Source organism: Pongo abelii, chromosome 5 (genome assembly GCF_028885655.2).
Source record: "Pongo abelii isolate AG06213 chromosome 5, NHGRI_mPonAbe1-v2.0_pri, whole genome shotgun sequence".
Classification (NCBI taxonomy): Eukaryota; Metazoa; Chordata; class Mammalia; order Primates; family Hominidae; genus Pongo; species Pongo abelii.
Genome location: NC_071990.2, coordinates 18,827,566 through 18,849,386, shown reverse-complemented (window position 1 = coordinate 18,849,386; position 21,821 = coordinate 18,827,566). Strand labels below are relative to the sequence as shown.

The following is a 21,821-nucleotide window of genomic DNA, read 5'->3' as shown; positions in this document are numbered from 1 at the left end:
TCACCACTCCCCCACACCATGATGGTGGGTGCTTCCACTCATTACCAACCTACCTAAGAATGAGCCAGATCTTAACCTTAAGCACCACCTACCTGACTGAAGATTGAACTGCACCACCAAACAAAAAACTTTCTGTAAGAAGGGCACAGTTCCAGTGTCCAAGAAAAGCATTCTGAGACTTCTGCACTCCTAGCCTCACGGAAGATAGTGAGTCAGCTCATATATCCAATACATCTCTATAACAAGGAGCATTTGAGAAAGCCACTTCACAAAAGCTACCCATAACCAAGGAACCCATACAGAGTCTTGGCCCTGAAAGCATGCAGAAACAAAGTCAAATGATCATAAAAAACATATACCATAGTCACACCCTCAAGGGGAAAAAATGCAACAATAAAAAAGCCTCAATGAAATGACAGTAAATTCAAAATTAAGAAGCAACAGCTACTTCACATGAGAAGGACTCAGCACAAGAACTCCAGCATTACAAAAAGACAGAGTATTTTCACACCTCCAGAAGACCACACTAACTTTTGTGCAATGCATTCTAACCAAAAAGAAAATTTTGAAATGACAGATAAAGAATTCTAAGTATGGATTGTAAGAAAATTCAATGAGATCCAAGAGAAAGGTGAAAAACAACATTAAAAAAAACAAAAACAATTCAGGATATTAAATCAAGATTGCTATATTAAAAAAACAGAACTTATAGAAATAAAATTTTCACTAAAGGAATTTCAAAATCGATAAAAGCTTTCACAATAGACTAGACCAAGCAGAAGAAAGAATTTCAGATCTTGAAGACTGGTCTTATGAATTAACTCAGTCAGACAAAAATAAAGGGAAATATTTAAAAAAGAAACAAAGCCTTTGAGAAATATGAGATTATATCAAGTGACCATGTATTATATGCATTCCTGAGAGATAAGAAAAAGTAAGAAATTTGGAAAACATATTTGAGAGAATAATTCAGGAAAATCTTCCTGACCTTGCTAGAGAGGTAGACATCCAGATGAAAGAAATTCAGATAATACCCATGAAATATCATAAAGACAAACATCACCAAGGTATACAGTCATCAGATTATCCAAGGTCAATGATAAAAAATCTTAAAGGCAGCTAGAGAAAAGGGTCAAATCACTTATAAAGAGAATCCCATCAAACTAACAACAGACTTCTCAGCAGAAGTCTTACAAGCCAGTAGAGATTAGGGGCCTATTTTTAGCCTCCTTTCAGAATAATTTTAAAAAAAAGTAAGTCAAGAATTTTATATCCTGTCCACCTAAGCTTCATAAATAAAGAAGAAATAAAGTCTTTCACAGACAAGCAAACACTAAGGGAATTCATCACCTCTAGATCAGCCCTGCAAGAAATGTTCAAAGGAGTTCTAAACATGGAAGCAAAAGGATGATACTTGCTACCATAAAAACATACATAAGTACAAATTTCACAGTTCCTGTAAAGCAATTACACGGTTGAGACTAAAAAGTAACTAGCTAACGAAACTATGACAGGAACCAAACTTCACTATCGATATTAACCTTAAACACAAATAGCATAAATACTCCACTTAAAAGATATAGATTCACAAATTAGATTTTAAAAAAACAACCATCTGCTGCATACAAGAGACTCATCTAACATGTAGACACCATAAGTTCAAAGTAAATGGGTGGAAAATATATACCATGCAAATGGAAAACAAAAAAGAGCAGTAGTTGCTATTCTTATATCAGATAAAACAGTCTTCAAACCACCAACAGTAAAAAAAGACAAAGACAGGTATTGTCTAATGATAAAGGATTTATTCAACAAGAAGATTTAACTACCCTAAATATATAAACACCCAACACCTGAGCACTCAGATTTATAAAACAAATACTACTAGACCTAAAGAGATAGACAGCCATACAGTAATAGTGGGGGACTTCAACACTTCGCTAACTGCACTACACAAATAATCAATACAGAAGACTAACAAGGAAACTGAACTTAAACTGGACTCTTGACTAAATATACTTAATAGACATCTATAGAACATTCTACCCAACAACCGCAGAATACATATTTTTCTCATCTGTGCATGTAACATTCTCTAAAATTGGCTGTATGCTTGGACATGAAGCAAATCTCAATAAATTTTTTAAAAATGAAATCATATGAAGTAACTTCTCAGACCACAGTGGAATAAAATTAGAAATCAATACTAACAGTATCTCTCAAAACCACACAAGTACAAGGAAACTAAAGAACTTGCTCCTGAATGACTTTGGGGTAAACAATAAAATTAAGACCGAAATAAATTTTTTTTGAAATTAATGAAAATAGAGACACAAAATACCAAAACCTCTGGAATATAACAAAAGCAGTGTTAAGATGGATGTTTATAGCATTATATACCTACATCAAAAAGAAAGCTCTCAAATTAAAAACCTAACATCACACATCAAGGAACTAGAAAAACAAAAACAACAACAAAAACCTCAAAGCCAGCAGAAGAAAAAAAATAACAAAGATGAGAGAAGAACTAAATGAAATTGAGACCAAAAAAATACAAATACAAAGGATTAATGACTACAAATCTATAATAACCAGAACAAAAAGACTAATATCAAGAATATATAAGGAACTCAAACAATTCAATAAGAAAAAACCAAATAACCCCATTAAAAAATAGGCAAAGGATGTGAACCTTCAGAAGCTTCTCAAAAGAAGACATACAAGTGGCCAATAAATATATAAAAAATTCTCAACATCACTAATTATCAGAGAAACATAATTAAAGTCATAATAAAATACCATCTCACATCAGTTAGAGTGCCTATTATTAAAAAGTCAGATGTTGGCATGGATGTGGAGAAAAGGGAATGCATATTCACTGTTGATGGGACTGTAAATTAGTTCAATCTCTTTTGAAAACAGTATAGAGATTTCTCAAAGAAGTAAAAATAAAACTACTACTCAATCCAGCAACCTTACTATTGGGTATCTATGCAAAGAAAAAGAAATAGTTTTATCAAAAAGACCCCTGCACTCATATGTTTATTGCAGCACTATTCACAACAGCAAAGTCACGAAATCAACCTACATGTCCATCAATGGTACATTGAATAAAGGTAACATAGTACAAATACACCATAGAATACTATGCAGCCATAGCAAAGAATAAAATTATGATCTTTACAGAAACATGAACGGAGCTGGAGGCCATTATCCTAAGTGAAATAACTCAGAAAGAGAAAATAAAATATGATACAGTTTGACTCTGTGTCTCCACCCAAATCTCATCTTTAATTGTAATCCCCATTAACCCCACATGTCAAGGGAGGGACCTGGTTGGAGGTGATTGGATCATGGAGGCAGTTTTCCCAATGCTTTTCTTGTGGTATCAGTGTGTTCTCATGAGATCTGATGGTTTTATAAGTGTTTGACAGTTCCTCCTTCACACATGCTCCTCTTTCTCTGCTGCCACCCTGTAAGAGGTGTCTGCTTCCCCTTCCACCATGATTGTAAGTTTTCTGAGGCCTCCCTAGCCCTGTGGAATTGTGAGTTAATTAAATCTCTTTCCTTCATATATTACCCAGTCTCAGCTATTTCTTTATAGCAGTGTGAGAACGGACTAATACAAAGTATTATATGTTCTCACGTATAAGTTGGAGCTAAACAATGCATATACATCGACATAAAAATGGAAATAATAGACACTGGGGATTCCAACAGAGGGAAAACTAGAAGGGGCTGAGGGTTGAAAAATTACCTGTTGAGTACAATGTTCACTATTTGGTGATGGTTTACTAGAAACCCAAACCTCACCATTATGCAATATATACATTTAACAAACATGTACATGTACCCTCTGAGCCTAAAATAAAATAATAACAAAAAATATGGAACAAACCTTAATTTCCCCATCCTCCTGATTATGAGCTGGATTTAGTGGCTCACCTCCAAAAGATAGAGTATGTAAACTTACATTGAAGAAGTGGCAAACATCAGCTTCTCATGTGGATAGTAGGTGTCACCGACATATGACAAGAAGAGTACCTCACTTTTTGGTATTCTTCCCCTAAATCCATGACCACCATCTAATCATGAGAAAAACATCAGATAAGCCCCAACTGAAGGACATTCTACAAAATACCAGTATTCCTAAAATCTTTCAAGAGAGAAAGATGAAAGAGAGAAAGACTATGAAACCATCACAGACCATAGAAGACTAAGGAGATACAAAAATAAAACGCAGTATGGTATCCCAGATTGGATTCTAAAACAGAAAAGAACAGTAGTGGAAAACTGATGAAATTTGAATAAAATATGGAATTCAGTTCATAATGATGTGCTGATGTTGGTTTCTTAATTGTAAGAAATATAGCACGGTAATGTAAGATGTTAACAATAGGGGAAACGAGATGAGGAATTATCTCATTATTTTTATGACTTTTGTAAATATAAAATTATAACAAAATAGGTTATTTTAAAATGTCTTAAAAGATTTAATCAGTTTTCAACATAAAACATAAAAAAGTCACCTGTCTAAAAATGATTTTGATTTAACATTTTGATGTTGGTATAATTTGTGCTTGCCTTGTCATTTAAATATTTTTTCAAAGACCTTTAAAAATCTGGAAATATTACTATTTTTAACTTTATACTTACTCTGAATTTCATCTTTGATGAAAATATAAATTTTGTGAACTTAAAATGCATTTAGCTTATTACTTGGGATAGAACACATAAAAATCTTGATTATAAAGTCTAAAAAATAATTTTTTGGAAAAAAAACTCAAGGGCTTGTGACTTCCTGCTTCTCTGTCTGAGAGCTCTCTCTAGTGCTATGGGGGTCTTGCTCAGAGAGTGAATGGAACACCCTGAAGTACTGAGAATTTAATACTTTCAGAGACAATCATCAATCAAGGAGAGTGAAAAGATATTTTAAAATATCCAAGCTTCCTTGTCCCAGTGTGCGACAATTCTTAGAGGTGGACTGCACTAATGAAAAATGCATTCAGATTAATCAACTATTATTAGAAAGAAGAAAGAGTTTCAGAAATGCTTTAGAGGAAAATAATCAATCTGCAAATATGCTTTTGGCATAGAAAATTAATTTCCTACAAAGGCAAGATGGTGGAGGGTGTTTTAGTTACAGATTTCCTCCAGTGGAAGTGAGGCCCAGTTTTCCATGGTGGTAAACTATTGACTAACACATACTTATTTAGCTTTTCATCCTTTCCTGCCTCCATTTTCTTGCTCCCTCTCTTGTACTTCCTGGGAAAACCACCTAAATATGTTTGCCTGCACCAGAGTCCTTTCCTCAGAACCTGCTTTCATGGGGGAAACATCATTGTACCATCAAAAGAATGTTCAGGTATGTGCAATAATAATAAAATTCACCCAACTTGGCTTTTTTTGCTTGTTTTTAGTCATATAAAAGCCATACATTAACAGTTTTATTTGTAATTTTGATGGTACATTTTTCAGAATAGGAAGGTGGAACATATTTTACTTAGCAAAATTGTTAGCTAGAGATATAACTTTGTAAATATTTAGGCACATGGTGAGTGAGCTTCCTATCCCAGTCTCCAAAATGTTACAGACAGACTTATCAGCAATAAACACTAGGTGATGGCCAGGGTTCTGACTAAGCAGGGAGCCTCTTTATCTGTCGACAGGTAGGGGGGCATCGAGGTTTAAATTACAGCTTGGAGTATTATAAAACATATTTAACTGTAGCTCTTATTAAAGGCATAAGACTAGAAGTCTTAATCTAGTGATTAAAAGTCTGGTGATTTAAAGCCCCTGAAATATTTTTCTGTGTCATGCTCCCCGGAACTAATGGCAGTGGGTCAGTATTCTTTTCTGTCTCATAGCAAAGACACCTCTCAAGAACTTCACATTTCTCTGTAGCAAGGATGCCCTTATGTCTCTCAGGAATGTGTGGGAAGTACCTTTTGAGGAAGTAATGAAGTTCTGGCTTGTTGACTAGATTTTTAACACACTTCCATCAAACCAATGGCTCTTTAAAAAGAAAATGGGCATTTTAGTCTTACTTCTTTTCTTTCTAATAGAAAGAGCTTTATATTTACAACTTTCTATTTATTCATTCATTATTCTATTCATTTTCTACTCATTCATTCATATTCTATTAGTTCATTCATTATTTTTAAATTTTTACTTATTTTTATTTCCAATTTTTATTTTATGTTCAGGGGTAAATGTGCAGGATGTGTAGGTTTGTTACACAGGCAAATGTGTGCCAAGGCAGTTTGCTGCACAGATCATCCCATCACCTAGATATTGAGCCCAGCATCCATTAGCTATTCTTCCTAATGCTCTCTCTCCTCCCAACCCCCACACTCTGAAAGTCCCCAGTGTGTGTTGTACCCCGCAGTGTGTCCATGTGTTCTCATCATTCAGCTCCCACTTATAAGTGAGAACACGTGGTATTTGGTTTTCTGTTCCTGCGTTAGTTTGCTGAGGATAGAGGCTTCCATCTCTATCCATGTAATGGCCTCATAGATTCTTATATTATTATTTCTATTTTAGTTGATGGATTATAGCCCATTATTCATATTATTGTATTCATTTTGGTGCTCTAATTATCCAAGATGTATTGAGTAGAGCCCTTTCAGGCCAGCTCTGGTATCATTTTGACATATTCCCATCATTTTTATAGAAGCTCCATGCTTTCTTGCTATACAAGATAGTTCAGATTTACTTTGCCTTTTCTGTCCCTTGCCCTAGAATTAGCCATTCTTTGGGGATTCAGCCTTCATTTTGTGTAAAATAGTGTTTAGTACTAATAAATGAAGAGAAAATTATGGAGTTAGATCTCAATTTGTTAATCCTTATAATAATAATTGATTCAGGCAAAAAATCATCAATGGATGCTAAAACCAGTGGGTGGAGAGTTTAATAAGGAAGAAGATACTTAAATATAACTTTAAAGTATCTCCCCACAAAATACTTATTAATTGCAAAGAAAAAAATGGTGACTTAAAGGGGAGAACCCTGGTAAACACCATTTTAACCAAGTGATCAAAACTCACATTGCCAGTAATGTTTAAAATGACATCATGTGCCTCCTGGTACAATGTGCTAAGGACACAGTATCACAAGGTATTCTTGCAAAGAAATATAGCCTAAATCTAACAATGAGGAAACATTGGACAAACCCAAATTGATAGACATTCTACAAAATTACTTGTCTATACTATAAAAATATATCAATGTCATGAAAGACCAAAAAATAAATCCCAAGGACCTGTTCCAGAGAAAAGTAGACAAGACAGTAACAGAATGCAACACATGATTGGATTTTGGACCACACTCTTTTCTATAAAATGCTTAAATGGGTCAGTGATTGAAATCTGATTAAGTCTATAAATTAGATATTAATATTTTATGAATGCAATTCTATCATTTTTATAATTGTACTGTGGTTATATAACAGAACATGGTTTTTCTTAACTAATATACACTAAAGGATTTAGAGGTAAAGGGATTTCATTTCTACAACTTACTCTCTTACAGTTTAAAGAAAATGGTATCTGTTTGTGTTTATGTCTGTGTACACCCACACGAGAAGGGGAAGAAAGGGAGAGAGAACATAACAAAGCAAATGTGATAAATTGTCAATAATTGGGATTTCTGAGTATATGGTATATGAGAGTGTTTTTATTATATTTACAACATTTCTATAAGTTTGAAATTACTTCAAAATAAAAAGTTACAAAAATTAAGCAATACAGTTGGTGTGGGGACTGCATTCTATGTCAAGAATCCCCAAAAAGGTCAACAGGTACAGTCTCATACTTTGTATCAGACTGATACTTAGTCTGATACAAAGTCTCAAAGAATAAGCATCATTAACTCAAATGGGTGGGGGAGTAGGTCTTCGGCAAAGATGGAAATGGAAGAAATATACCTATAATTGTGCAACATAACAGTATCTTTCCTACTACACATGACAAATACATAGGCTAGATGACACTTGTATTCCTGTCTCTTGACCCACAATAAATTTCATGCTTTTTTCCATTAAAGTCAATTCCTTGCTTGAAACTGAGTTTCAGTATTTTTAGTTTCCTAGTCTTATAATGTTGAAATGTATCTGAATGAAATTTTCATGCAAAAATAAAATACCAGCTTCTCGAAGAATTTTTATAGTATGAGCTGAGAGTCAGTCGTTTATAATCACAGTGCATAAAGTATTTTTATTCACATTGTATAAACAATTCTGTCAGCCTTGGTAACTTTGTGGGAGTCTGATAAGTTCCTAGGATACTTAGCAGATAACCCTCTGCTTTAAGAATTATGCAGGAACCAAGGCCTGATGAGAATGCATTCAAGTTAATAAGCTGGTATTAGAAAGGAAAATATTTTTAGAAATGCTTCAAAGAAAAATAAACTAATCAACCTGTAAACATGCTCATGGCATAGAAACTTCATTTCCTATATTAAAGAGAAGCAGCTTCTTTTGGCAAAGAAGGCAAAATCTTTGTGTGTGTGTGTGTGTGTGTGTGTGTGTGTGTGTGTGTGTGTGACGGAGTTTCGCTTTTGTTGCCCAAGCTGGAGTGCAGTGGCATGGTCTCAGCTCACCGCAACCTCCACTTCACCAGTTTAAGCAATTCTCCTGCCTCAGCCTCCTGAGTAGCTGGGATTACAGGCAGGCACCACCACATCCAGCTAATTTTGTATTTTTAAGTAGAGACGGGGTTTCTCCATGTTGGTCAGGCTGGTCTTGAACTCCTGAGCCTCAGGTGATCTGCCTGCTTCAGCCTCCCAAAGTGCTGGGATTACAGGTGTGAGCCACCGTGCCTGGCCGCATATTTCTATTTTCTAAAAATGTAGGTGATATTTTCTACTAACAATCATGATTTAAACTTCACAGTGGTTAGATCATCACTGCTGAAGCCTGGGTAGATTCAAGCAGCTTTTAAAGATGGGGCAGAGAAAGCTCTTAGATCACTTGTACCATTGTGATGTATTTTCAGTTTTATTCATGTTTGGTGTTATCCCTAGGGTTTCTGGGCAGAGGCATCCCAGTTTTTTCACCCACCCTTATTCTGAGAAAACAACAACAACAACAACAAAAAGAAAGAAAGAAAGAAGAAAGAAAGAAAGAAAGAAAGAAAGAGAGAGAGAAAGAAAGAAAGAAAGAAAGAAAGAAAGAAAGAAAGAAAGAAAGAAAGAAAGAAAGAAAGGAGAAAGAAAAAGAAAGAAAGATAAAGAAAGAAAGAAAGACAGAAAGAAAGAAAGAAAGAAAGAAAGAAAGAGAAAGAAAGAAAGAAAGAGAAAGAAAGAAAGAAAGAAAGAAAGAAAGAAAGAAAGAAAGAAAGAAAGAAAGAAAGAAAAGAAAGAAAGAAAGAAGGAATCTCTGAATGTTCCAGGCTTGTGGAAAGATCACTAAATTAGATAGCATAGGTAATGTGTTTACAGGCACTCAGTAAATGCCCTTCCCTTGGAGAGAAGGTTTGCACTGACATTCAGAGCTGTAAATTACCCAAGACTAAACCGTGCACAACAATTCTTACTTGGAGCTCTGAGAGAAGAGTCCTTTTAAACCATTTTCTCTTGAACATATTTATTTTGGACCACTTTGCTCATCTATTCTCCTCTTCTGCCTACCATCTATCTCATAACAATTAAAGTTTTCTGTCTGTTTTTTTTTTCTGTCTCCCAGCCCTATTCCTATAACAGATAAATTTGTTTTTCACTTTTGAAAAAAAAAATCTGTAGTAACATTTTATTCTGTAAGTTTTTTCACATTTGCATTATGTATATATAATGAAAAGATCAAAATGCACAAATTCATCTCACTGGATGATTTTACTAATGGTAATATCTGAATCATTACAATATTAGGATTGTAGCATTATTAGTAGTGTTGTCATTCAAAAATAGAAGCATGTTATTAAAATGCACCTGCTCTTTCAAAAATACCATTGTCTATTTAAAGGCTGAAACCATATTTCCCATCTCAATGAATCTGAGATAAAGCACATTCTTTCTAAAAATTGGCGTTATTCACATTTTGCAGTTTAAAAGGTGACTCTGGCAAGGGCCTTTTAGGGTATTTTCAGGTTTGCTAACAAATGTGAATCGTAGGTGCTCTGTTAATATTCTTTGGAAAGTCCTTGAATAAGAAAGAAGACCCTCCCTCTAAGGCAGTGGTCCTAAATGGGAGTATGGAATAATTTTGCTCCCCTCCCAGAGGATATTTGGCAATATCTAGAGATATTTTTAGTTGTCACAATTGGGCTAGGGTTTCTACTAGCATCTAATAGGTGGAGGAGAGGGATGCTCCAAACCACCCTAGAGGGCACAGGACGCTCCCCACAACAATTATCCCGTGCAAATTTCAATAGTGTTGAGGTTGAGAAACCTTGCTCTAAGAAACCTTAGCCTACAGGGATTCATGAAATTCTCTGGCAATGCAGAGTCAAAATACTCCAGTTTGAGGGAACATGTACCAAAAAGGAAAAATATATAGCTAGATGCTAAAATTCTACCCACTGAGTTCCACCCACTGGGAAGAATCTTGCAAAAATCAGCATATGTAAAGTTGCAACCACAGGACATTTGCACACGTTGATACACTAGCACGTCATGTCTAAGCAAAATCCAGGTGTCTACAGGGGAACACAGAAGTCATATTCTCAGAACTTTACAATGGTCTGTTGAGGGACCTACCCTGCTCTCTAAGATTATTCTGGAAGCAATTCACTAGCCTTCTGAGATAAGCCTACGGACATAATCTCAGGACACCACTGTTGGTAAAATGGGGGCAGTAAAACACCCAGTAATGGAAACTTCACAGTTACATGGAAAATATAGGAAAAAAGCTTTTCTCCTACAAATATAGATGTTTAGCCTGTACTTCACTTCTTGTATCTAAGGCCATAAAAGAATAGTTTTCATTTATACAGAAACTGACTGAAGAATTATCAGGTAGTATCCTGTGATGCACTCCAGGTATTTGGCTGTTGCCCAACTATTTAACAGACTGTAGCATTCACTGCAGCAGTGTGACAAGCAAGCCCGGGCATGTTTTTATTTGTGTTCATGTTATTTGAATAAGATTCAACCACTGTCACTATCATTAATTAATGTGAAGCTCATTAGTGCTAGCATTATTATTAGAGATGTTCCCTTTCCAATGCATTCAGACAATGTGCCGTCTCATTGCCGCTGCTCATTTCCAAGTCATCATAGCAGATGACATGGAGATAAAGAAGCTATAGTGCCAGACTCCTGGATGAACCAATCTATCGTCAAAATGTTTCTTACAAATTTATATCTCCTAAGATTTCTCATCATCTTTTTCAGTGACCACTGGGGATTCACAAAGAAGTAATCTTAGCCCAAAGTAGAAAGCACAAAAAGTTGCTTAGTCTACAGAAACAGTGATGGCATTATCGACGGTGATATTTAATTAATGACACGGGAGAGATGGTGTTCAAACTTCAAGCTATATTTTAAGAACCTTAATCTTAACTATGTGGTGTAATTATTTTACAGTTAAAATAGGATGCAAGATGCAACTCCTTTTTTTTGTCTCAAAGCAAAATGAGAAATAAGTCACACTACTTAACAATTACATCAAGATAATAAACAACTTGTCTCTTAGTTTGGCCATTAAGAATTTGTCCAATTGGCCAGGCACGGTGGACTCACCACAATTACAGGTGGCTCACATCTGTAATCCCAGCACTCTGGGAGGCCGAGGAGGGTGGATTACGAGGTCACGAGATGGAGACCATCCTGGCTAACATGGTGAAAACCCATCTCTACTAAAAATACATAAAAATTAGCCGGGCGTGGTGGCGGGCACCTGTAGTCCCAGCTACTCGGGAGGCTGGGCAGGAGAATGGCATGAACCCAGGAGATGGAGCTTGCAGTGAGCCGAGATCGCGCCACTGTACTCCAGCCTGGGAGACAAAGCGAGACTCTGTCTCAAAAAAAAAAAAAAAAAAAAAAATAGAATTTGTCCAACCTAAATATCTTAGTCTCACCCAGGGTGATTCTCAAAACTATAAACTCTTATCCAATGTAAAATTGCTCCTGTCTTTTAGTTCAGGCCTCCTCCAGGCTTGGAAACTTATAAAGTAAGGGACATGTTCAGTTACTCCTCTCTCCTCTCTTGTCTAACCCGAAGCTCAGTTCAAAACCTCATCCCATCTTCTTCTCCATTCAATAAACCTTGCTTCTAACTCTCCAAAAAAAAAAAAAAAAAAAAAATGAATTACAAGAAGCACAGAAGCTGAGGTAGAAGACATTTCTGACCAGCTGAAAGAGAAGCATTTACCTAATTCAGGGAACTGCAGTCATAAATCTCAGTAGTGGATCCTCTGGAAACCCATAAAATCTCACCAAAAGATAGGTTCACTTTTGGACATCGGCCCAGGTGTAGCTGGCACCGAGGGCAGATGGCAGCAGTAACCAACTGGATAAGACTCTGCTGTTTCCCTATTGATTCCCTCATCATCCTCTCCAAAGCCAGATGGGTCAGAAACCAAAATCAGGAAGGATTGAAGAAACAACACTGACCTTTCTCTGGACTCTAGGATTCCACGACTGGGCCAGGCCCAAGACGGGAGAAAGAAGATTTACCTGGATACACATTTGAAGTCTTGATTAATATTCTGCAATGGACTGGAGTTGTGTGATTACTGGATCAGACTAAAGTTTTAATCCCCAAACAAGAGACCGTTTGTTTATCATTGGAGAAGTAAAACCAGCCTAAGGGTTCATCCAGGGGCAGAAAAAGAACTAATCCACAGAGAGTACTAAAAGAGACTGAAGACACACTTTGAAGGGAAAATGACATTGCCTTGTTTTATGCTTGTGCTCTACAGAGCCCATCTTACTCAATGAACCCATTACACCTTTATTTCATTTTTGGTGGGGTGCCTGCCAACCCAAAATGAAAGAACATTCCCTTCTTCATTTGCACTCAACCATCAATACCTCCCCAAACACCTTTTCACAGAAAAGTCCTTTATCTGTCTTTGTAATAACATGGACACATTTAAAGCTGAGAACTTCATGGACTAGGTGGATGAACAGCATGTAGGTACAGCATTGTAATGTTAAAGGTTTGTCTACACTTTTGTTCTGGTTTAACCATAGTTATTACAGAAATTAGACTAAATATAAACTTTAAAAATCACCTATTCAAATTTGATCATGTTGCAATGTGGAAACTGAAGCTCTGCTAAAGAAAGATACTTCCCAGAGCACACATAATATTAATAGGGTGCTTACCACTAGGACCCAGGCCTTCTCTTCTAGTGATATTGCTTCTGCCAGTCTCTAGTCCTTTATTTGTACCAATTAATTTTATTTTATTTTTTGCTTTTCACTAGGAATGTTAAACCTAGACTATACTGGGAACCTGAAGAAAACTTTATATAATAAAATATTATATAAATATTTAAATTTAGATGCCTTGCTGTAGAAGCAAATATATGTATATACGTAGACTTGTGAGCTTCCTTTACCATGGTTTCTACAACTGATATTTTCAACACATCATAATAGAGATGTGTTAGAAACACATCACCAAGGGAAAACTCTCCATACAAAACTCACAGAGCATTTGTGCAAAATATATTGTCGTTAGATTATCAGTGTGTTAGGCTGCCATTTTAGACACAGTATATAATGCACACATATGATCTTTTCTGCACTGGGTACACTATAAATCTTGCCAACTTAGATTTACTTAGTGCCAAGTTAATAGGTATTCCAATTATTCTCTCACCCTGAAAAATTACAGAATATTTTTTATGATGAAAGAAAGGAATTGTAAGCAGAACTGTAAGCACCTGCATCCCATTCTTGGACTGCCTCTTGCCTTGAGAACCACTTTGGTTGGCCTACAATTCCTGTGGGTGCTTCAAAGACCTTGGGCTCTATCGACATTATAATATCCATCCTACCTGCTATTTTTGGGAAAATTAAAAATACAACCTGCTTAGAGATGAAATAATTTCCTTCAAATAATTGAACATCTGGGGATATTAGTGGGGCATTTGGTATCTTTAACATCTTCAAACAGAATGCCTTCTCTCAGTTCGTTACTGAAATGATATGCACAGCAATTTATAAAGTGATAACAGAGCAGCTATTATGCTTGAAGACAGAATCCTTGACTGGATAAACAAGTAGACCTGAGTTAAGTGCAGTGTCAGTCTTCCTACTCTTTAATACTGTAAGCTATTGATCTCCTGGACATCTTTAAATTTTCATGTATTTGGATCAGTGCCATTTGGTTCAGGTAGCCTTGTTAAAAAGGGATTTGCAGGTCTTTGCAGTGTTACAGCCCTGCCAAGTTAGAATAACTCAAGACAAGGTCAATGTCTAGGACTCTCTTGTATTAAATCAGCAAGTAAGCTTATATGCATTGCAGATTCCTTGCCCATGAGGTCTCTTGTCTAAAGCAATCTGCTGAAAGGTGATAGGGTTGAAGCATGGGCTAGACAACATGCATATGGCAGAGGGTTTGTAATATTCTAAGTGGCATCCACTGTGTCCCCTTGGGTCAAGATAGGAACAGTATTGGTAAATCAATAGTTTAATCCATCTGAGACAAGACTATTTATCAAAACTCTTTCTTTTATTAAACAGAATTCTGCTAAACAAAATCCTTAGCTGACTTAGTTGGCAGGAGTAATCTTGCATCATATGGCATACCCTACCCACACTAAAACAGTAATCACCAGCTACAATCTTCTTGTATTTCTGCTCCGACAGAAGGTTTGCTAAACAGACCGAGTGTTTCCCTTATGCTTAGGCACATGGCTATTAAGTAAATTCTGACAAATTGAATTGTAATTATAGAAGATTTGGAGAGTAGTGGCATTACTCAAATATTAAGTCATAATTGAAATGACTAAATCCCATGTAACATTTAAAAAATTGCTGAAATCTATAATGTCTCATCTGTAATATAAAAAAGAAATGTCTTTATGTAACAGTTGATAAAATATATGGAGAGGGAGATTTTTAAACAGTCATTATATTGGAAATCTACCTGGTTTTATCTAAAAATTAAAAACAAAGAGATGAGGCAATCTATACATCCTATTCTATGAACCTTCTGTAAAAAGGGTGAAAATGTACTAAAAATAGTATTAAAATATTAAAAACCTTCCTTGAACTTTCGCATTCTCTAAAAAAATGAGAGAGAGCTCTAGGGAGATAACAAAGAAAATCCTCTTTTGTGCATTATAAACCAAAAGAGCAAGTGTCAGCAGTAGACTAACTAAGTAGAATGATTTCTTCACAACTCGCAGCATCTCCCATCCTCTATGGCCATGGCTGGGAGATACAATAACTGCCGAGCGATGGGATTTTTGAACCCTCTCCAAGGTATCATTCTACAGAGAGCAAAGTAACATAGTCACCCCTATAATTCTACTTATGGGAAAATTATACTCGATACTTCCCACCTCATCGTTACAAGTTCCACCAAAGAATATTTTTCAGCAGGTATAAAGGACACTGAGAAGCTGAAAATGTACATGTTTGTTCAAGGAATAATTAATCTGTTCTTGTTGCCTAGATGAGGATGTGGATTTGTTGATGATGTATTTGGTTTGAGAATCAGAAGTACATAGTTTTGTAAATATTCCTTTAAGTGGAAGGCATAGATGATTAACATAAGTTCTCCCAGAATTGAGGAATTGAAAATTTAAGCCCGAACATAAAAGGGCAGTAGCCTAGCACGAATTCAACTTCTTTCTCAATTCTGATGGGATCTCACCTATTTAGAGAATGTCAGCAGCTACGGCATCTGGAGACAAAAGAATACCCTTTGTCTAAAGGGACGTTGCATCTGATCCTACATGGTGTACCCGTGTACCCTCCTCTCTTATGGGAAGTTCTGTATCTTTGGCTAAATATGTCAAGTATCCTTAGAATTTTATACCAGGTGGCCGGGCGCGGTGGCTCATGCCTGTAATCCCAGCACTTTGGGAGGCCGAGGCAGGCGGATCACGAGGTCAGGAGATTGAGACCACCCTGGCTAACACAGTGAAACCCCGTCTCTACTAAAAACACAAAAAATTAGCCGGGCGTGGTGGCGGGCACCTGTGGTCCCAGCTATTCTGGAGGCTGAGGCAGGAGAATGGCGTGAATCTGGGAGGCGGAGCTTGCAGTGAGCGGAGATCGCGCCACTGCACTCCAGCCTGGGCCACAGAGCGAGACTCCGTCTTAAAACAAATAATAAAGAAATAAAGAATTTTATACCAGGTGTGCATGTTAGTGGCAGCGGCTGTGTCTCTTCTAACCAACCCAGAAACTCTTCTAACCAACCCAGTCTACAATGGGTTAAACTAAAGAATACTTGAAGAGAAAAATAAGTCCGAAGGTCTCATGTGTTCTTGGAAGACAAGATGGGTATGATAGAGGAGATTCTATTTTGATAGTCGTGAGATGATTGACTAAATGGTATCATTCTCAGAATATGTTTTAGTAATAGGGAGGTATTTGTTGCCTCTAAAAACCATTGCCTGGGCCCACTGGTATGGGACCTTTCATAGAGCAGTCCATGGGACCTGGCTTGATGTATTGTGCCCTCAGAAGAACTCTATGCACAACAATAGAGTTTACCTGAATTTCTCAGGCAAGTGTGATTGGCATTATGACCTTCAACTCCGTGTATCCTGGGGCAGACGTAAACTCACGTTTCAGGAACCATGCAGATAATAGGTCCATTGGAAAGAAATAATTTGAAATTTTCAGGTTTTAATCCTCTGAAATGCATGTTAGAACAGAGCTCTAGGATCAAAGAAGAGTGCTACTATTTATTCAGATCTCTACTGTTAGCATCAGATGTTCTAGCAGTTAACGTCTGTCCATGCCAAGTTCTGCCTGGAGCATTCCCACAGAGTCACTGAGCATCAATGGCCGAGCAAACCCTAGCATACTGTCAACAGATTCCAAGTCTTTTTAATAAGATTAAATGGCCAATTTTCTTAATTTTCTGGTCCAGGATACTAAAGCAAGCAGAGGAATTCATGGTTATTCTCCAGTTGTCTAATCAAACTAATAATTATACATCCTCCCATTCATAGGTGTGTTCATGAACATTTTCTTATTGATTCTCCTCAAAAATTTTGAGGTGGACTTTGTTATCCCTGCATTATTAGTAGGACACTGAAATGCAGACTCAGGCCCAGGAAATTTGACAACAATCTTGGAGCTCTTTCACCTCCTCTACAACCACTTCTCACACTTCATGCATCTTCAGTTTATTTACAAATAACAGTATGCCATGGCTTATACTCAGTAAGGACATGATTCTAAACGGAATTTTCTGCAGTGAAACTATGATTGCCCTAAACTAGCTATCTTTTCTCCACTTTTAGTCAGTATGTGCTCAAGCACTACAAGGAAATTCATTTTATCAGTACCCTATGCAAAATATAATTAGAAAGGTTAAAAAAATCATTTGGAAAAAATGATCCATACAATGTGTGAGAGCTCATCCAACCTTTACAATGGTAGCAGCTATGGAATTCCTTCCACAAGAATACAGACCTATTTTCAATATATCTACCCCTAGTATTTGTTTATTTATCGATTGATCATTCATTGAGCAATTCCTATTTGTTAAGTACTGTCTTAAGTGCCAAGGTATAATAGTGAGTATAAATAGTTTCTGCTATGAAGTACCTACAGCTCAATAACCTGGCAACTGGACTAGAGCAACGTGGTACATATACACTAGGTAGAGCCCCAGGGACTACAAGCTCAGAAAGAAGGATCCTGTGCAAGTCCCCAAGGGTCAATGAAGAAATGCCCCAGAAACTGATGACTGAGCTGAGACAGAGGGACAAGCAGTCATTGATGTAGTGTGGGGATGGCATAGTGGGAAGCAGAACTTTTTTCAGCTTGGTTAATACTGTGTGGCCTGCATATTTTTGTTTTGGCTGTACTCCAGCTTTTACCAGCCTGGTTTTTTATTCTCATTTTACAAACAAGTAAAGGCATGTTTAGAGAATTTGAGAGTCTCATCCAAGGTCACAGAGCTAGTGAGAGTTCCAAGAACTAATACAAGTCTGTATGACCACTATGGTTTTAGAGAAGAAAGAGCGCTGGACTGGAAGTCAGGCAACTGGAAATCTATTCTGTCACCCAATTCCTGTGCAACCTTCAACAGGTCACTGAAAAGCTATGCTCTGCTTCCCTTATCTCTAAAATGAGGGGATTTAAACCTGATGACCTCCAAAGTTTCTCCAGTTTTCAGTCTGATACATTTAACTCTCTCCTGATTAGACCAATAGAAGTAGAAGAAAATTCTGAAAAATAAAAAGGAATAACAATTATCTATAATAATTATTATTATATACATATGCGTATATGTTTGTGTGTATATATACATATAAAACAATAGTTACTCCTTTCATATGTGTATATAGAGGGGGCAATATGCCACAATACTTTCTAAAGCTCAACATAATTTTTTAAATGCTGAATGTGTTTTTTGGACTAATGATTCTTTTAGGTTAACAGAGATAATTGTGCAATGACTACAGTGTGATAGAATTTCATTACCATGGTTTGTTTGAGGGTGTTTAATGGAGAATCAGACCTATGGACGGGATTTTTGTGGTTAAGGATCATAAAATTTTTTTTAAGTTTTTCTACTTTTTTATTTTCTGATTGTTGTGTAGCCTGTGGCAAAGCCAACACTCTAAGTGTAATGAATAAGGCACTCAAGTTTCCTTGAAGAAAACTCATATACTCAGGGAAAGAAATGGTTTAAACACATAAAAATCAAAGAAGGCAGAAAATGCTTGTTCCAACATGTTTGTGAAATGCTGTATTTTCAGGGTTCTACTAGAGATAACTTGTCAGCGCTAAAATCTTGTTAACAAAATCTTTTAATCATGAAAAGCATTTCTAACAGAGTTTTTAATTTGGCTTTTCCCTAACACTGTCTGCTTTAGAGAAGTTCCTTTTGGATATCTCTTGGTGTTAAGAAAGATAAAGTGATCTATATATCGCTACAGCAATTTATCCTGCTCTAATAGATGTAGAAATATTTTTACATATAGTATTAATATCATATCATACCACCCTATGATTTAGGCAATTTATTAGTTTCATACCACCCTGTGAGTTAGGCAATTTATTACTTTATTAGTTAGGCAATTTATTATATTTGATTGGATAAAATAAAATCCTATTTATCATTTATAAAAATCAAATCCTAAGGCAGTTGTAACAAATTACCACAAATAGGGCAGCTTAAAACAACACAAATTTATATTCTTACAGTTCTGGAAGCCAGAAGTCCAAAATCAAGGTGTCAGCAGGGCCATGCTCCCCCTGAGACTCCGAGTACCATCCTTCCCATCCTTCCCGAGACTCTGGGTAGCATCCATTACACCAGCTCTTACCAGCTGTGCTGATGCCGTCGGTGCCCCCATCCCTTGGCGTACAGCTGCATCCCTGCAATCTCTCATCTGTTGCCTTATGGAGTTCTCTCTGTATGTTTTCCATGGCCAAATTTCCCTCTTCTTATGAGGAAAGCAGTCAAATTGGATTAGGGTTCACTCTAATGACCTCATCTTAACTTCATTACATCTGCAAAGACCTTATTTCCAAATAAGGTCACATTCATAGTTCCTGGGGTTGCAGTTTTGACATATATTTTTGGAGGATACAATTCAACCTGTAATAAGTGGCCTTGGTGTAGTTATTATTTCCATTTTATAAATAAGTGAATTAAGACATGGAGTATCTAAGTGGCTTCTCCAAGGTCATACAGAATGTTATTGGCAGAAAAGAGACAAAATATACTGTCTCCTAACTCTTAAGTCAGGAAAAGGAGCATAGAAGGTTACTAAATCAGGTAATGATTTGCCTAGAATCAGAACTTGCATCATTTAATTATCTAGACAGCTGACTTACATCAAGTCCAAACTGCTTGAACATGGGTCCCTGCTATGTTATCATTTATAAAAATCAAATCCAACTGCCTTTGGGTATAATTGTACCTTATTAGATAACTTTGATAGAGAAAAACATATTTCATTTCCAAAATATGTTTTATGGTGTCTGCTTTCAGCTAACTTAGGTGCATAAATAATAGGCTATTGTTTAACTGATTCCATTCATAACCCCAAACATTCTTTGGACACTCTGAATGGTGGTGAAATAAACCTGGAATAGTCTGTGGTACATAGGACAAGCTGGAACCTTTCTCTTCAGTGCATATGCCAAGAAATACTTCATTTTGGGTCATTAGATTAGAGAGACAAAATTAAAAACAGATTATTTAACTGCCAGCATAGTGTCCCAAAGAAACTGAGCCCTTTCTCTTTTCTCAAATAACTGTTGTATTTATCAACTGCATCTTCTAGCTAAACAGCAATCTTCTTTACGTAAGCAACCTTCTCCATTCTGGGATGTCGTTTACAGTCATACACCATTTAACAGTAGGGATACATGCTCAGAAATGTGTCATTACGTGATTTCATTGCTGTGGAAACATTACACAAACCTAGATGGCACAGCCATCTGTGCTACACACCTAGGCTACATGGTATAGCCTATGGCTCCTAGGCTAGAACTCTGTACATCATAGTACTGTATGAATACTGTAGGCAACTGAAATACTGTGGTAAATATTTGTGTATCTAAGCATAGAAAAGGTACAGTAAAAATACAGTATTATAATCTTAGGGCACCACCACCACACATGCTGTTCATCATTGGCTGAAACCTCATTATACAGCCCATCACTGCACTTACTAATGTGTCAGTGACACATTGTGATACAGACACATCGTGACAAGTGTCTGTGGGTCAGGGTACATGGCATGAATTAAACCATCCTATGACCTCTCCTCTCTAACTAGTGTTATTTTAAAAATAAGAATCTGTAAGGAATTCCTTTGGAATCTCTGTATATGACCAACTGCCTGTTGGATGAAAGAATAATTTCCGATTGTGTGGACCTTTTTTTTTTTTTTTTCTGAGACAGAATCCCCTTCTGTCACCCAGGCTAGAGTTCAGTGGCAAAGCTCATTGCAGCCTCTGCCTCCCAAGTAGCTAGGATTATAGGCGCCTGCTACCATGCCGGCTAATTTTGAATTTTTGTAATTTTAGTTTTACCATGTTGGCCAGGCTGGGTTTGAACTCATGGTCTCAAGTGATCTGCCCACCTTGGCCTCCCGCAGCACCCAGCCAATATGAAAGCTTCCACCGAGATTTGAACTTGGATCGCTGGATTCAGAGTCCAGAGTGCTAACCATTACACCATGGAACCCTCCTTCCTGATGTTTTATTCTAGAAATTCAGGCAGCAGAAAGGGATTCAGATGACTAATAAGACACTCATAGTAAAGATCAGTAAAGCCAATGAAAAAGTCCAACTCTACATGCGTATTGATTTTGTATGTTATTGGCAAAGCTGGATTAATTGACTTTTCACTATATTCTCTAAGTCGTACTTACTTTTGATAAAAGCCTTTATATCATTCATTTATTAATTCCTTCACCAACATTCATTGAGCATCTGCTACATACCAGGCACTATTGTGACACTGGGGATACAGTGGTAAATGAGAGAGACAAAGACCTGCCCTTTATCCTGGTAAGCAATTTTTATTCCAGAGAAATATCATAATGGCCATACACAAAGATGATGAGCTAGAAAGGTGACTTGCCTGAAAACTGAACAGCCTGGCCCTGGCTCTATCACTCCTATGTGCCTTCTGCTCTCGAGTTCAGGTAACTTGTTTACAAATGAGAGAACTGAATAAATAAACTTTAACACTGTCTTTCATTCTTCCTCTCCTATTA

At 36.7% G+C, this 21,821-nt stretch overlaps 1 non-coding gene across 1 annotated transcript; it reads right to left on the bottom strand.

Moving 5' to 3' along the window:
* Positions 1 to 21,214: 21,214 nt before the first annotated feature.
* TRNAQ-CUG (transfer RNA glutamine (anticodon CUG)) lies at positions 21,215 to 21,286 on the bottom strand. The gene has a single exon. It is a non-coding gene; the product is annotated as a tRNA-Gln (tRNA).
* Between the last annotated feature and the right edge of the window lie 535 nt (positions 21,287 to 21,821).